Here is a 10,884-nt window from a genome sequence, read left to right as displayed (position 1 = left end):
TTCATCCTTCATGTCTTTTTTTAAGGAAACAAAAGAAACAGAAATGTTCAGTTTGGAAAAGGTTCTGTTCATTTTTGACGGATTGGGCGAGTTTCGTTTTGTCAAGTGAATAAGCTTTTATTGTCATTTCAACCATATATAGCTGTTGCAGTGCACAGTGAGATGAGACAACATAAAACTACATACATTTATGAAACTACATAAAACAAAGACAGAACTAATGACTTAAGATATTTCTATCCACATAAAGTGCATCTGTGCAACCTGGTGCAAACAGTGCAGGACATGACAAACAAGACAGTGCAGGACAAAAGACAGTGCAAACAAAAGATACAAGACATGACACAAAAGACAATAAACAGAAATGGTTCCAACCAGTGTAAATATAATATGTTCAAACAATATTGCATGTGCAGAAATACTGGATTGAACACTATTTTAGCAGCAGTTACCTGAGATATTGTAAAGGATTGTGAGTCAGCATGTGCAAAGAGCAAAAAAAAAACAGTGTGCAAAACAGCATGTAAACAGTTTGATGGATATATAATAGAAGTGTGTGTATTTGGTGTAGGTCTGTTCAGTCCATACAGTTGACGCGCGCGCGTGCGTGCGTGCGTGCGTGCGTGCGTGTGTGCGTGCGTGTGTGTGTTGTGCTCAGTACAGTTCAGTTCACTTATTAAGGAGTCTGATGGCTTGTGGAAAGAAACCCTCACAAAGTCTGATCGTGAAGGCCTGAATGCTTTGGTACCTTTTTCCAGACAGCAGGAGGGTGAAGAGTGTGTGTGAGGGGTGTGTGGTGTCATCCACAATGCTGTGGGCTTTGCGGATGCAGCGTGTTGTGTAAATGTCCATGATAGAGGGAAGAGAGACTCCAATGATCTTCTCAGCTGTCGTCACTATCTTCTGCAGGGCCATGTGATCCGAGATGGTGCAGTTTCCAAACCAGACAGTGAGGCAGCTGCTCAAAATGCTCTCAATGGTCCCTCTGTAAAAAGTAGTCAGGATGGGGGGAGGGAGATGTGCCTTTCTCAGACTTCATAAGAAGTAGAGATGCTGCTGGGCTTTCTTGGTGATGGAGCTGGTGTTGAGTGACCAGGTTAAGTTCTCCGTTAGATGAAGACCAAGAAATTTGGTGCTCTTGATGATCTCTACAGATGATGCATCAATGTGGTTGCGTTGTGCTCTCCTGAAATCAACAACCATCTCTTTGGTTTTATCAACATTCAGAGACAGGTTGTTGGATCTACATCAGTCAGTTAGCTGTTGCACCTCCTCTGTGTATGCTGACTTGTTGTTCTTGCTGATGAGACCCAGCACAGTCGTGTCATGGGAAAACTTGATAATATGCTCAGTGTGAGGGTGCTGGAGATGCTGTTCCCGATCCGGTCTGACTGAGGCCTCCCAGTCAGGAAGTCCAGGATCCAGTTGCAGAGGGAGGTGTTTAGTCCCAGCAGGCTCAGCTTCCCAATCAGGTGCTGAGGGATAATTGTATTGAATGCTGAAATAAAGTCTATGAACAGCATGACGTAAGCTTACGTAAGTGTCTTTATTGTCCATGTGGGTGAGGGCTAAATGAAGGGCCCTGGCAATGGCATCGTCCGTAGAGCAGTTTGGATGATACACAAACTGTAGGGGGTCCAGTGAGGGTGGTCTTGATGTGCCTCATGATGAGCTTCTCGAAGCACTCCATAACAATGGCTGTGAATGCCATGGGATGATAGTCATTGAGGCAGGACACTGTAGACTTCTTTGGGATGGGGACAATGGTGGTTGTCTTGCTAAGAGAGACAATTCTTCGCAATATTCATTGCATGCTTGTGGCTAATAAACTCATCATACCCTGAAGAGTCCTTTTAACCCAGAAGTGTTCAATATTTAGGTAAAAGCTCCCTCTGGTGGGCAGCAAAGGGGATTTGCTTATTTTCTAACTGGTGTTTATACAGTATTTTAGCATTTATGAAAAGGAGAAAGTTCAGTGAAAGTGTCACTACTTGATCATTTGCACTTGTTTAAGCTCATTATGTTTTATTTTATTTCCTTTAGTATCAGCTGTAATTCACTTGGAGTAAAAAGTTGGTCATCTCTGTTCTCAGCGCTCAGATCAGAAACCTCCAATCTGAGAGAACTGCATCTGACTGTGAAAACACTGGATCTGTCTGGGAATAATCTAGGAGACTCAGGAGTGAAGATTCTCTCTACTGTACCGGAGGATTCTCACTGTAAACTGGAGAAACTGTGGTAAGATCATCTCTCTGAGAGTCACATGAATTGCTCCTGAGTAAGACACATTCTCTAATTGTGAGACTGAAGTAGAAGTTTTAAGTTCCTCATCAATGTCCTGAGGAGGATGATTGTTTCTTTTCACTTATGACTTCTCACAGCTGCACGTGTGTGAGCTGCATGGTTTAAAAGCAGCAGTGACATTTAAATTATGTAAAATAAAAAATACTGTTAATGCCATAGAATTTAAATGGGCAATAATTAAATTAACCAATTAGATTTTGAAGTTATTTTAATAATATCCTAAAATTCTCATATTATTCCACATTTTGTGATAAATAAAGAATGTCTGAGTAAACCAGCTGACTCAAATACATCCATATAATAACATTGAGCTGAAGGTGAGAATAGAATCAATTGGTGTGTGTATGAGAGGAGATCACGTTACATGGACACTACTGTTTGTTTTATTGTATAGATATGATTAAAATAATGTGCATAAAATGTCCAAACTTCAATCTACATCCAAAGAAATCAATTCACACTGATGAGTCAAAAGGAGCTCAATTCCTCACTAAAACTCAGGACCCAACAACACCCATGGTGCTGATTGACACCTGGTCTTTAGAGGACAAAATAACATAAGACTGATGACTGATCACTTCAAAATGTATTAAACTGAACAGAAAATGTCACCAGATCAAATTCCAATTGTTCACCATTTTTAGGAGATCCTTCTTCAGATGCACAAAAAGCTCAGCACCTCTATTCCTCTGTCTTCATGTAATTTTTTTTTTGCTTTTAATTACATGTTCTAATCCTGTAAACACAATGAACACAATTTGTAGACATTCTTACTCCCCATCATTTTTATATTTCAGGAATATTTTATTTAGAAATAAATTCAGTAATCTGTATTAGAAATAACATGAATATTAATTCTCTTCACAAATAATGCTTTATCCTTCATACATTTTTCATTTCATTATTTTTTTTAAAGTGAAATCTGTTGATAAAGAGTCTGTCATTGTGTCTCTCTACAGGTTGTGTATGTGTGGTGTCTCAGATGAAGGCTGTGTTGCTCTGACTTCAGCTCTCAGATCAAATCCCTCAAACCTGAGAGAACTGGATCTGTCCTGCAATAATCTTAGAAACTCCGATAAGAAGCTGCTCTCTGCTCTTAAGAATGATGAAAAATACAAACTACAGACACTAAGGTGGGTAATGACTTTATATTAAAGGTTCAACCTATTTTCTAACAATTTAATGTGGTTTTGATTTAAAATTCATATGAATGGATGTGCAAAGAACGGATTCAGACAGAGTGCACAAAATGTCACAAATGAGTACATCAGAATGATTATAAGTGAACATTGTGTCTTCTGACATTCCGTAAAATTCACCTCAGCTTGTTCTTAAATAAAAATGTAGAACAGGAGCTAAATGACAGAAGAGCATGTTATTTAAAAAGTTATAAGAGAAGTATGCGATGGGTAAATATTTGCTTATAATAAGATTAGATTATATTAGATTCAACTTTGTCATTACACATGTACAAGTACAAAGCAATGAAATGCAGCTTAGAATCTAACCAGAAGTGCATTAAGCAGCAAGTGCAAGATGTACAGTATGATTACAGCTTTTACAGTATGAACAGGATAATATAAAAAAGAATATGCTATGGAAATACAGATGGATAAACAAGATATACAGGTTGGGTGCTATAGACATGATATGCTGTGTTATGTTATATTGACATAATATACAAGGGTGGGTGTTCACCAGGAGGCAGAGTTCAGTAAGGTAAAAAGCTGTTCCTCAGTCTACTGGTTTTTGTCTGGAGGCTCCTGAAGAGCCTACTGGAGGGAAGGGGGACAAACAGTCAATGGGCAGGGTGAGAGGAGTCTTTAAGTATGCTGGGAGTTCAATGCAAACATTTCCATTTGGACGTCCTGGCTGGAAGTAAAGTTCCTGTTTTCCAATTATCCTGTTAAAATGGTTGTTAGTAAGAATGTTGAATGATTCATTATAAACAGGAGATGATAATGTTTCTGTTGGAGCAGAGATGATTACATGCTGTTGATCATGAAGTACCACAGTCCACTTTGTGCTGATTAATTCACATGTTTTTCTTTCATATTCAGGCTCTAATGCATATCGGTGTGTGATGAAGACTCAAGTTTTGCTGCATTTCACTGTTGGAGAATAGATGTTTAAACCCATCAAACATTTAGTCCAAATACATGAAACAGGCTCAGACCTCTACAGACTCTACACTTTTAATACATGCATAGTCATAGCTATTTTGCTAGAAAATCATATACATCATATGTAGGTGTAAAATGTCTTGCATTGAAGAAATAAAATACATAAATATAATGTCATTATTTTTGTTGTGTACAATTAATAGTCTAACATTTTGTAGCAAAATTAAATTGACAGTATAATGATACAGTATTTTTAAAGCAATCGTTGCTTTTGTAGTTCGCTGCTTTATTAGACATAAACTAACAAAACCTACATCAAAAACATAAAAAAAAATAACAAAAACATAACATGAAAACCTAAACACAACAGCTTCCAAAATTATTGTCAAAGATGCAGGGATAAAAATAGACCCAAATGCAGGATAGAGTCAAAATGAACTAATTTATTAAATAAAACACACAAAACAGGGCAAGGACACGTCAAACACGTGACAAATAATGAGGATTCCAGGACTAAAAACACATGACAATTAAAAGGGCCGAGCAGCATCCACAGCCGAGCAGAAGTGTCGAGCGGCGTCCACAGCTGAGCAGAAGAGCCGAGCGGCGTCCACAGCTGAGCAGAAGGGCCAAGCAGAATAGACCCAAATGCAGGACAGTATAAAAATTTACTTATTTAATAAATAAAACACAAAAAGGGACATGGACACAACAAAACAAGAAACAAAAGACGTGACAAATTACGTCTAAATACACATGACAATTAACACATAAGGAACAGGTGTGCAGCAATGGGGAGGAATAGACAAGACATATATATATATATATATATATATATATATATATATATATATATATATATATATATATATATATATAAATTCAACAGAATAAAAAATAAAAAATCTGTAGTAGTTAAACTCACTAAGCAATAAACTACAGTGTAGAGTTGATAGCACAAACAAAATATTAATGAAAACAATCCATTCAATACTAAATAGAAATAACATTTATTGATTTGGTCTTTGTCTTGTCCACTTTTGCCATTTTAAATAATACCATAACTTTTGGCTTACTATGTAGTCATATAATATATAATATAAAACTCTTCTTGTTTTAAATACTCACTGAGGGCTAAACCCCCCTAAAAATGAAATCCTAGAACCGCCACTCTTTATTATAAATGACTTTATATAAGAAGAACACGGATATATTGTAAATAAAACCCGTGTAAAATCAGATGTAGAAATCAGTTGTGTGTGAGGTAGAGTACAAGCTTACCTGTAAAACAGGTTTAACCAGGTTTGTATACAGTCCTTTCAGTCTCCTCTCTTCAGTTACTCATGAACAAAACATACAGAATGTTTGTAGAAAATCACTATAGTATACTGACATAATGTGGTTTTAACATAGATTTCTTTACATTTTGCTCTCTGAAAGTGTATTTATTCTGTAAACAGGTGTATGGAGTGAATCTAAATGTGTGTGTTTCATTTTCGGGGAAGTCGAGAAAATTCAACCTGTCAAGAATTAAAACATTTTCAAATTCAATACCTGGGGAAAAAAGTAAATCCTAGTTACCCATAACCAGATATCCCAAGTGTCACGGATGTTCCGGGAGTCTCCCGCATATTGATAGTGGCTCCCTGATGCCCGCAAATTAGTTACAATCTCCAGGAATCTAGAGTGAGCGAGCAAGAGCGGGAGGGAGAGAGGGAGGGGGAGCGAGAGACCTTGCGTGTGTGGGCTAGTGTGCGTGTGTGCGTCATTAAGAGCATGTAAGACAGAGAGCATCCTGATTGGCTTGTTTCAGTAAGCCAACCAATCAATTGTCAGTGTGGGTGGGTTTTATCTCTTCTCCCGAACCGAATTAATTAGTGTGTCTAGAAACAGGAGCGCCATCATGGCCCATGGCAGAGGGAGAGAGCTCCAAAAAACCACAGTATAAGACACATTTTACACCAGACTACATGAAAGTGTCCCCCTGTCTTATAAGCATTAAACATAATGATGCACGCTGTACAGTTTGTAACACTGACTTCAGCATTGCCCATGGCGGTGTAAATGATTGTAAAACATGTGTTGACGTGACTTCAACACGTTTCTGCTCATGTGCAGATTTTTCAGGCCGGCTGGTTGCCAAGGCTACATGAAAACATCAACTCCTTATAGACCTGTTTAAAGTTGCAATGGAATATAAATAAAAGCAGTTTACATAAATAGTATAAGCAGCTTATATAAATAGTAAAAGTCATTTACATATTTTAATATAATTAACAAATAATTGGGTAACATTTTACAATAAGGTTCATTAGTTAACATTAGTTTACTATTATTAGTAACTGTATTTCTGTATACAAGTAAAGTCATGTTCTTTGGTGAAATATTATATCCTTGTCCTGCTTCTTTTATTTATTTTTAATTGTTTTATTTTAGGAAGGGGGGGGTGGACATGCACACATGCCATGCACACATCACACTCATACATATATATATAATTTTAATGTGTTTTGTAATTATGTTCCTCATCCACAGAATAAAGCAGTGCAGCCCCAAAAGGCACTACTTTTGCCCCGCCCCTGTCAATCATCACACCTGCACTAAAAATGCATTTCTTTGTTGACGTGTATATGTGTGTGGGTGTGTGTACAGAACCTGCGCATGTTGGAGAACTGGTTAGAGAAAGGACAGCTGAAATGTCAGGAGGCTGAACACATCCGTTCACCTGCAGGTAACACACACATTCACATGGAACCAACTGATGAACTGATAAGTAAAATACAGAGAACCGGTATAGATTATTTTCTGAAGTAAACAGCACTGGATACAGTCTTCAACACTTTCTGTGCAAATGGAAGAAGGTCAAGGCCTGGTGGACATTAAGAGTCACATGCGAGCAGCTCAAAGACTGCTGTACCTTAAAGGTCATAAAGACTTGGACACAAAGAACAGGTTTAATTCTGCAAAAAGCAGCCAACATTGGACTGGACACTTATTTTTACTTAATTTGATCTAATGATACTTATTGTAACGTGATTATATTTTTTCCCAGTAAAATCACTGATTGATGCCTTAGTTCAAGATCTTCATGGCGCTTTCAGGGAAAGATAAATGGATTTTCAGGTGTGCTCTTTTGTTGCAGGTGAGAAACTAGTCTGCAAATATAACCATAGTAACTGTAGCCATACCCTAGCAACCATGTAGTGCACCTTACGAACCATATTGCAATATAAAGAAGCCATATCTTAGTTACACAACATAAAACACTCAGCACGACGAGGGGAACTGACGTCACATGTAGCCCCGCCCCCAATATGAGCGAAATCAAAAAATTAGCACAACATGGACATGTCATATATCAAAACACTCAGAACGATGAGCGGAACTGACATTTTTATAAGCGATCGGAATTCCGGAATTCCCGGTACGGAAGCTCAAAGGGTGTTTTTTCCCCATAGACGTGAATGGGGAATTCTTAATTCTCTCTGTAGATGTGCTAACATCCAACAGAGGGCAGCAGACACATGGACATGTCATATATCAAAACACTCAGCACGATGAGGGGAACTGACATCATGTGTAGCCCCGCCCCCAAAATTAAAGCGAAATAAAAAATTTAGCACAACATTGACATGTGACATATCAAAACACTCAGCACGATGAGGGGAACTTGACACGTACAAGCACATTCACATTTTCTTTAGGAAATGTACCGTTCTAGTTATTAATGGTGCTTGCAAAGCAACATTCTTACTATTGTACATACTCTTCCAGACAAAATTTCGGCACGTAACTTGTCTCGCAGCTTTTGTCCTATAGTGTCAAATTCAGCACTAAGGTCAAGTAGAACTAATAGTGACATACAGTCTTGGTCCGAAGCTAAGAACAAGTCGTTTGTAACTTTAACAAGTGCAGTTTCTGTGCTAGGATGGGGCCTGAAACCTGACTGAAACTCTTCAAGGATGTTGCTCTCCTGTAAGAAGGAGCTTAGTTGAACAGACACAACCTTTTCAAGTATTTTAGACATAAACGGAAGGTGTGAGATAGGTCTGTAATTTGATAGTTCATTAGGATCTAAGTTAGGTTTTTTGATGAGTGGCCTAATAACTGCCAACTTAAAAGACTTCGGGACGTAACCTAAAGATAACGAGGAGTTAATGATATTAAGAAGAGGCTCACCAGCTTTATGTAACACTTCCTTCAGTAGTTTAGTTGGGATGGGGTCTAGTGAACATGTTGTTGATTTAGCTGTAGTAATAAGTTTATCTAACTCTTCCTGTCCTGTACTTGTAAAGCTGTGTAAAGCCTTAGGTGAGATTGTGTCACTGGTTGCTCTCATATGTTGAGCGTCACCTATTTTATTCCTGATACTTTCGATTTTATCAGTGAAGAATCTCATAAAGTCCTCACTACTGAAATGTGATGAAATAGTGTGTTCAGATTTCTGTTTTTTTGTTAAACTAGCCACTGTGCTAAATAAAAACCTGGGATTGTTCTGGTTATTTTCTATGAGTTTGCTCAGGTGCTCAGCCCTAGCAGCTTTTAGAGCCTGTCTATAGCTGGACATACTGTCCTTATACGCAATTCTAAAAACCTCTAATTTAGTTTTTCTCCACTTTCGCTCGAGGTTACGGGTTTCTCTCTTGAGAGTGTGAGTATGACTATTATACCACGGTGCAAGCGTTTTATCTCTAACCTTCTGTAATCTGACTGGGGCAACAGTGTCTAATGTGCTAGTGAATATAGCATCTATGCTGTTAGTCATTATATCTAGGTCGTTTGAGTTTAGGGGTGCAGTAAGAAGTCCAGACAGATCAGGCAGGTTATTTGTGAATCTGTCTTTGGTGGTCGGAATAATGGTTCTACCGAGTCGATAACGTGGTGAGACATAGTTAGTCTGTTCTATAGGTAGTGAGTACATTATGAGGTAATGGTCTGTGATGTCATCACTTTGAGGTATGATATCTATATCAGTGACATCTATGTGATATTATTAAATCTAATTAAATCTGTGTGGTTATGTCGATGAGTTGCACTAGTGATGTTTTGTTTGAGCCCAAGTGAGTTTAGTAAGTCCATAAATGTGAGTCCTAAAGCGTTGTTTGTGTCGTCAACATGAATGTTAAAGTCTCCTACAATTAATGCTTTGTTAACCAATAGGTCTGAGAGAAAATCTGTGAATTCTCTAAGAAAAACTGTGTAGGGCCCTGGGGGTCTGTACACGGTCACTAGAGCAAGAGACATCAGGAATTTCTTCGTTTGCATGTGCGATAGTGTAACATTAAGGACGAGCACTTCAAAAGAACTAAATCTATGCTGTGTTCTCTGGGTAGCAGTGAGGTAATCACTAAGGATAGTGGCGACATCACCTCCACGACCAGTCAGACGAGGCTCGTGCTTATAGATATATCCTGATGGTGTAGACTCGTTTAGACTGATGTATTCATTTGGTTTAACCCAAGTTTCGGTGAGGCAGAGTGCAGTAAGGCTATTATCTAAGATCATTTCATTTACAATAAGTGCTTTGGGTGCAAGCGATCTAATGTTCAGAAGCCCAAACCTTAAGAACTGTTTTTGTTTGTTTCTTTGGCATTTTTCTGGTCTAATTACAGTAAGATTATTTCGAGAACTTCTCATGTATTTACAGTACTTTTTGATCTCACTGCTCGGGGAACAGACACAGTTTCTATAGGGTGAGCTATGTGTGCATTTTTTGTGTCAGTGTGCTGAGGTGAAGGATGGCTATTGAGATTTAAATTTAAAGAGTAGTTTACCAGTCAGAAGGTGTTCAGTGCCCTGGAGATGTGGTCCGAGAGGATCCCCGCTCCAACTCTGCTGGGGTGCAGGCCGTCAGCACGGAATAGCCTAGGACGCTCCCAGAAAACATTCCAATTATCGATAAAGAGTAGTTTCTGAGCCTGACACCATGACTGTAACCATTCATTTAAAGCAAAAAGTCTACTGCACCTTTCAATTCCTCGCTGGTACGTTGGAACCGTCTCCACCAGGGTGTTGAAGTCCCTCTTCAGGATCTCCAACTGCCTCAGGCTGGTGTCGTTCGAGCCGACGTGAAGAACCACAGCTCTGGTGTTTCTGATCACGACTCTAGGTACCTGTGCAGAGACATCAAGAACACGAGCACCAGGCAAGCAGTGAGTGCAAGCCTTACCTTTAGCCACCGTAGCACGGACGTGGCGGACGATGGAGTCTCCGATAATCACATTGTCGCAGTCCGTCTTGCGAAGGGGGGCGAAGCGGTTCCGGGTGGGGATCTCGAAGACCGGCAGTGGTGGGGGGGAAAGGTCCTCGGCCGGGGACCGGCACGCGTCCTCCGCTGCTGCACCCAAGGCCCGCGGTGCCCTGGTGCCGGAGTGAACAGCTCCTGGGCAGGCCACTTCATGGGTGTGTTTGGCCTGGACAGAGAAACACGCGGGGTAGAGGTGGAGGGAGTGGTAAT

General features: G+C 39.3%; 2 long non-coding RNA genes across 2 annotated transcripts; one reads left to right on the top strand and one right to left on the bottom strand.

Moving 5' to 3' along the window:
- The first annotated feature begins 2,214 nt into the window (after nt 1-2,214).
- Nucleotides 2,215-4,710, top strand: LOC113635304. The gene is made up of 3 exons (XR_003438795.2): nt 2,215-2,238; nt 3,264-3,437; nt 4,365-4,710. It is a non-coding gene; the product is annotated as an uncharacterized LOC113635304 (long non-coding RNA).
- A 140-nt stretch (nt 4,711-4,850) lies between these two features.
- Nucleotides 4,851-6,964, bottom strand: LOC125139558. The gene is made up of 2 exons (XR_007138589.1): nt 5,709-6,964; nt 4,851-5,043 (listed from the first exon to the last, which is right to left on the bottom strand). It is a non-coding gene; the product is annotated as an uncharacterized LOC125139558 (long non-coding RNA).
- Nucleotides 6,965-10,884: the final 3,920 nt, after the last annotated feature.

The sequence above is a fragment of the Tachysurus fulvidraco genome, chromosome 19, assembly GCF_022655615.1.
Source record: "Tachysurus fulvidraco isolate hzauxx_2018 chromosome 19, HZAU_PFXX_2.0, whole genome shotgun sequence".
Lineage (NCBI taxonomy): Eukaryota > Metazoa > Chordata > Actinopteri > Siluriformes > Bagridae > Tachysurus > Tachysurus fulvidraco.
Note: the sequence above shows the minus strand (reverse complement) of the source record. Positions and strands in the feature narration are given on the sequence as shown.